Here is a 6067-nt window from a genome sequence, read left to right on the forward strand (position 1 = left end):
CTCGCCTCCCCACTCCCCGCCCCCTCGGCGGGCCCTCCTACCGGGGATCCGGCGCTGCCGCCGCCGCCGCCGCGGCCTCGTTCCCATCGCCAGCCGGGCTGAGTGCGCCGCCGCCGCTCCGCAGTCAAGGGGCCGCTTCCATGTTGGAGCGAGGCGGAAATGCCCGGTGATGTTTGCGAGCCTGGAGTTCCCCCGCGGGGCGGCGCGTCCCGACGAGGAGGAGGAGGAGGAGGAGGGCCGGCTCTGGCGCTGCAGCTTCCTGTTCGAGGGGGCCTGTCCTTTGGCGAGCTTCCCCCGTCACTTCCTCGTCTCCTGCCTCCTGGCCCGGGGAGGAGAGGCGTGGCGGCTCCTGGGCATGTGCAGAGTGCCATGCAAACCTTTTACACAGAGAGAGAGAGATCTAGATATATAGGTTTTGCATGACACTCTGCACATGCCCATAAACACACATGTATATATATGTTGTGTGTATATACATATATGTATGCCTCTGTGTGTATTTGTATATATACATCTACACACACACACGCACACACACACACAAGCTGCGGTGGCTCAAGTGGTTAAGACGCTGAACTGCAGGCTGTGGGAGGTCGGTAGTTCAGCAGTTCGAGACCCGAGTTGCCGCATGACGGAGTGAGCTCCCGTCTCTAGTTCCAGCTCCTGCCAACCTAGCAGTTCAAGCAAGAAAAATTGCAAGTAGATAAATAGGGACTGTGCACACACACACATAGGCTCAGAAAGCTGTACCCTTTAGGTCACCTGTTGTGATGCCACGCATAGAGGGCGCCTGCACATACCTTACATGTAAATAAGGTTTCAGCTACACGGTTGCCCAGCCTGGTGAAGAAGCACAAACCTCCATTATTGTGAGCAATGAAACAACAACTCTAGGAAGAGACAGGCCCCATGTCAAAGTTGCTTGTAGTCACCAACCACCCATCACCTGCTTTGTTTCTGAGCTGGGATTTCCTGCCATATGGACATTTGGTTATCCATGGAACTGGGTAAGGCTTTAGGTTACAATATTGGCCACCCCTCTTAGGTAAACCTCCCTTTCCCACATGCAACCAATAGGATTGTTTTTGGGACGGAAATTAAAAGACGCCTGCTCCTTGGGAGGAAAGCGATGGCGAACCTAAACAGCATGATAAAAAGTAGAGACATCACCCTGCCAACAAAAGTCCGCATGGTCAAAGCAATGGTTGAGAGTCCCCTGGACTGCAAGGAGATCAAATCAGTCAATCCTAAAAGAAATCAACCCTGACTGTTCCCTGGAAGGCCAGATAATGAAACTGAAGCTGAAATCCTTTGGCCCCCAAATGAGAAGGGAGCACTCACTGGAGAAGACCATGATGCTGGGAAAGATTGAAGGTCAAAGAAGACGGGGACGGCAAAGGATGAGATGGTTAGACAGTGTCAAAGATGCAACGAACATGAAATTGAGCCAACTTCAGAGGACGGCGGAAAACCGGAGGGCCTGGCGTGATCTGGTCCATGGGGTCGCGAAGAGTCGGACTCGACTGTGTGACTGAACAACAACAACAACAGGTAGGTGGGTCAAGAGGTTGAGAATAAATTTACAGAATGCGACAAATTTTGCAGCTGCTAGAGAATAAACTTAGGATCCTCAGTATGGCTGAGCAAGAGAGCCGGGGTTTCCGGAGTCCAGGGGGGCAGTTGGTTGAGTAAAGGCTTAATATAGTGATCCCTTGTATTCTCAAAGAACCGGCATTCAAGTGGGGCATGGAAGGATGTAGATATCTAGCTCTTAAGGCCACAAGGGCAGGATGCCAGTCACCAGGGGGTGACTGGGGGTCTCCCGGGATTACAACTGATCTCCTGGAGAGAACAGCTGCTTTTGGAGGTGGACCTTATGGAATTATAGCCCGCTGAAGCCCTGCCCCTTTCCCACACCCCACCCTCCTCAGCCTCCTCTCCCTAAATCTCCAGGTATTTCCCAACCTGGAGTTGGCAACCCTCAGGGCTATTTTTGGGCAGGAACGCACAGGAACAGAGTTCCGTCTGGCTCCCAAGTTGGCCACGCCCAGCAGGAACTCATTAGCATAATAGGCCACACCCAACAGCAGAAACTCATTAGGATTGGCTACATTAGGGGGGGGGTGGCCTAACATGCAAAGGAGTTCCTGCTACAAAAAAAGGCCCAGGGTTTTGACAACAAGGTAAACAGAATACGAAGCAAAAGGGGTGTGTGGCTGGATGACCACACTTCTGACAACATGGGGGTGCGGCCTAATAGGCTAATGTGCTGTGCTGTCAAGGGTGTGGCCTAATAGGCTAATGAGCGTCTGCTGTTGGGTGTGGCCTATTATGCTAATGAGTTCCTGCTGGGCTTTTTCTACAAAAAAAGCCCTGGCAACCCTTGGACAGAGATCGGCTCACCGAGGGGAAATGGCTGCTTTGGAAGATGGACCCGATGGCGTTATAGCCCATCGAAGTCCCTCCCCTCCCCAAACCCCGCCTTCCTCAGGCTCCACCCCCAAATTCTCCAGGTGTTTCCCAAGTCCTAAGTCATGGTCAGTGCTGTCTACCTCTGACTGACAGAGGCTCTCCAGGGTCTCGGATCAAGGGATTTCACACCACCTGTTACCTGCACAAGTAAGTGCCCTCAAGTTGCAACCAGCTTATGGCGACCCCAACAAGGGGCTTTCAGGGCAAGCAAGAAGCAGAGGTGGTTGGCCATTGTCTTCCTCTGCAGAGTCCTCCTTGGTGGTCTCTCGTCCAAAACTTATGGTGATCCCGGTGAGGGGCTTTCAAGGCAAGTGAGAAGCGGAGGTGTTTGGCCATTGCTTTCTTCTGCAGAGTTTTCCTTGGTGGTCTCTCATCCAAGCCTCATGGTGATCCTGGTGCAGGGCTTTCAAGCGAAGTGAGAAGCGGAGGTGATTTGTCGTTGCTTTCCTCCACAGAGCCTTCCTTGGTGGTCTCTCATCCAAGCCTCATGGTGATCCTGGTGCAGGACTTTCAAGGGAAGTGAGAAGCGGAGGGGGTTTGCCATTGCCTTCCTCCACAGAGTCTTCCTTGGTGGTCTCTCGTCCAAGACTTATGGTGATCCCGGTGAGGGGCTTTCAAGGCAAGTGAGAAGCGGAGGTGTTTGGCCATTGCTTTCTTCTGCAGAGTCTTCCTTGGTGGTCTCTCGTCCAAGACTTATGGTGATCCCGGTGAGGGGCTTTCAAGGCAAGTGAGAAGCGGAGGTGTTTGGCCATTGCTTTCTTCTGCAGAGTCTTCCTTGGTGGTCTCTCGTCCAAGACTTATGGTGATCCCGGTGAGGGGCTTTCAAGGCAAGTGAGAAGCGGAGGTGTTTGGCCATTGCTTTCTTCTGCAGAGTCTTCCTTGGTGGTCTCTCGTCCAAGACTTATGGTGATCCCGGTGAGGGGCTTTCAAGGCAAGTGAGAAGCGGAGGTGTTTGGCCATTGCTTTCTTCTGCAGAGTCTTCCTTGGTGGTCTCTCGTCCAAGACTTATGGTGATCCCGGTGAGGGGCTTTCAAGGCAAGTGAGAAGCGGAGGTGTTTGGCCATTGCTTTCTTCTGCAGAGTCTTCCTTGGTGGTCTCTCGTCCAAGACTTATGGTGATCCCGGTGAGGGGCTTTCAAGGCAAGTGAGAAGCGGAGGTGTTTGGCCATTGCTTTCTTCTGCAGAGTCTTCCTTGGTGGTCTCTCGTCCAAGACTTATGGTGATCCCGGTGAGGGGCTTTCAAGGCAAGTGAGAAGCGGAGGTGTTTGGCCATTGCTTTCTTCTGCAGAGTCTTCCTTGGTGGTCTCTCGTCCAAGACTTATGGTGATCCCGGTGAGGGGCTTTCAAGGCAAGTGAGAAGCGGAGGTGTTTGGCCATTGCTTTCTTCTGCAGAGTCTTCCTTGGTGGTCTCTCGTCCAAGACTTATGGTGATCCCGGTGAGGGGCTTTCAAGGCAAGTGAGAAGCGGAGGTGTTTGGCCATTGCTTTCTTCTGCAGAGTCTTCCTTGGTGGTCTCTCGTCCAAGACTTATGGTGATCCCGGTGAGGGGCTTTCAAGGCAAGTGAGAAGCGGAGGTGTTTGGCCATTGCTTTCTTCTGCAGAGTCTTCCTTGGTGGTCTCTCGTCCAAGACTTATGGTGATCCCGGTGAGGGGCTTTCAAGGCAAGTGAGAAGCGGAGGTGTTTGGCCATTGCTTTCTTCTGCAGAGTCTTCCTTGGTGGTCTCTCGTCCAAGACTTATGGTGATCCCGGTGAGGGGCTTTCAAGGCAAGTGAGAAGCGGAGGTGTTTGGCCATTGCTTTCTTCTGCAGAGTCTTCCTTGGTGGTCTCTCGTCCAAGACTTATGGTGATCCCGGTGAGGGGCTTTCAAGGCAAGTGAGAAGCGGAGGTGTTTGGCCATTGCTTTCTTCTGCAGAGTCTTCCTTGGTGGTCTCTCGTCCAAGACTTATGGTGATCCCGGTGAGGGGCTTTCAAGGCAAGTGAGAAGCGGAGGTGTTTGGCCATTGCTTTCTTCTGCAGAGTCTTCCTTGGTGGTCTCTCGTCCAAGACTTATGGTGATCCCGGTGAGGGGCTTTCAAGGCAAGTGAGAAGCGGAGGTGTTTGGCCATTGCTTTCTTCTGCAGAGTCTTCCTTGGTGGTCTCTCGTCCAAAACATATGGTGATCCTGGTGAGGGGCTTTCAAGGCAAGTCAGAAACGGAGGTGTTTGCCATTGCCTTCTTCTGCAGAGTCTTCCTTGGTGGTCTCTCGTCCAAGACTCATGGTGATCCTGGTGCAGGGCTTTCAAGGGAAGTGAGAAGCGGAGGTCGTTGGCCATTGCCTTCCTCTGCAGTGTCTTCCCTGGTGGTCTCCTATCTAAGCCTTATGGTGATCCCAGTGAGGGGCTTTCAAGGCAAGTGAGAAGAAGCGGAGGTGTTTGGCCATTGCCTTTCTCTGCAGAGTCTTCCTTCGGGGGGTCTCCCCTCCAAGTACCGACCCCGCTTTCCTTCCAGGATCTGACACGACTGGGCTATACCAGGGCACCTTCCCTCCCGCATCGCCTACGGCCTGATCCTTTTCACTGGAGATGGTAAGGGCTGAGGCTGGGATCTTCTGCCCGCAACAAAGATGCTCTGCCATTGAGCCACGCCCCCTCCCGATCGGTGGTGCCAACATTTGCGTCTTTGAACCTGCACAGAGCGCTAGAGGTAGGTTTGTTCATTTTTTTCACTGAGATATTTGAAGGATCTGGGTGCTGCTGTGTCACACACCCGGTGCCTCACTTGCATGACTTTGAGGCTTTCAAACGCTTCCTTATTGGAGGGGGGGCCAGAGAAAAGAGTTGTGCTGTATAAGCGCGGGCAGAGGACACACCTGTAGGAAATGAGAGTGAGAGCAGGCATGCCACAGTCCCCTCCTCCGTGCCTCCTGGCTTGCGCCCGTGCAAAGCCATGGCTTTGCCTGACAGATCCCCGGGGACATTCCAGACAGCAAAATTTATTGGCCAAAGGGTGGGATTCCACCAGCTACATTTGGCTCGGGTGCTTTTTTCGTCTTCATCTTTTCAATCCCCCCCCCCCATCAGTAAAGGAAACTCTGACATGCTAACCTTCCACCGCTCTTGTCCTCTGAGTTTCAGGCTCACTTCTGGTTTTTTTATTTTTGTTAGTATTTTGCTTGTCCGTTTCTCCCTTCCAAAGCCAGCAGCGAGGAGCAGCTGTTGCAGAGTGAGAAGCAGCCAGGTAGGTTGCAGAGCCACCACTCCTCCATGGCTCCCTGGCCCAAAACAGTCCAGTGGCACCTTTAAGACCAAGTTTTATTCAGGTACAAGCTCTCCCTCCTCTGCGAGGACAGATCTGCACATTCTCCCCCCACCCCAATAGCTAGCAATCCAAAACAGTCCAGTGGAGCCTGAGCGGTGGGTGTTGCCTCATGACACACTTTCGGTGATGTCAGGGGGTGTGGCATATGCAAATAAGGTATGCTAATAAGTTATGCTAATGAGCTCCTGCACCTCTTTTTCTACAAAATGACCCCTGGGCAGACCTGTTCTCCAGAAGCCTGGTCTACCCCCCCCCCCCCCGCCACAAGGGAAAACATTTTTTTGTGTAAATGTGTGTTT

The 6067-nt window shown here is 53.0% G+C and overlaps 1 protein-coding gene across 1 annotated transcript in view; it reads right to left on the minus strand.

Moving 5' to 3' along the window:
* LOC107111735 (protein KHNYN-like) overlaps positions 1-208 on the minus strand; it is a 31146-nt gene extending 30938 nt beyond the window's left edge. The window contains exon 1 of the mRNA XM_015412749.1: positions 42-208. The gene's annotated coding sequence lies outside the window, so the exon portion shown is untranslated. The remainder of the gene's footprint in view (positions 1-41) is intronic.
* Positions 209-6067: the final 5859 nt, after the last annotated feature.

The sequence above is a fragment of the Gekko japonicus genome, unplaced genomic scaffold (genome assembly GCF_001447785.1).
Source record: "Gekko japonicus isolate JY-2015 unplaced genomic scaffold, Gekko_japonicus_V1.1 scaffold669, whole genome shotgun sequence".
NCBI classification, from domain to species: Eukaryota; Metazoa; Chordata; class Lepidosauria; order Squamata; family Gekkonidae; genus Gekko; species Gekko japonicus.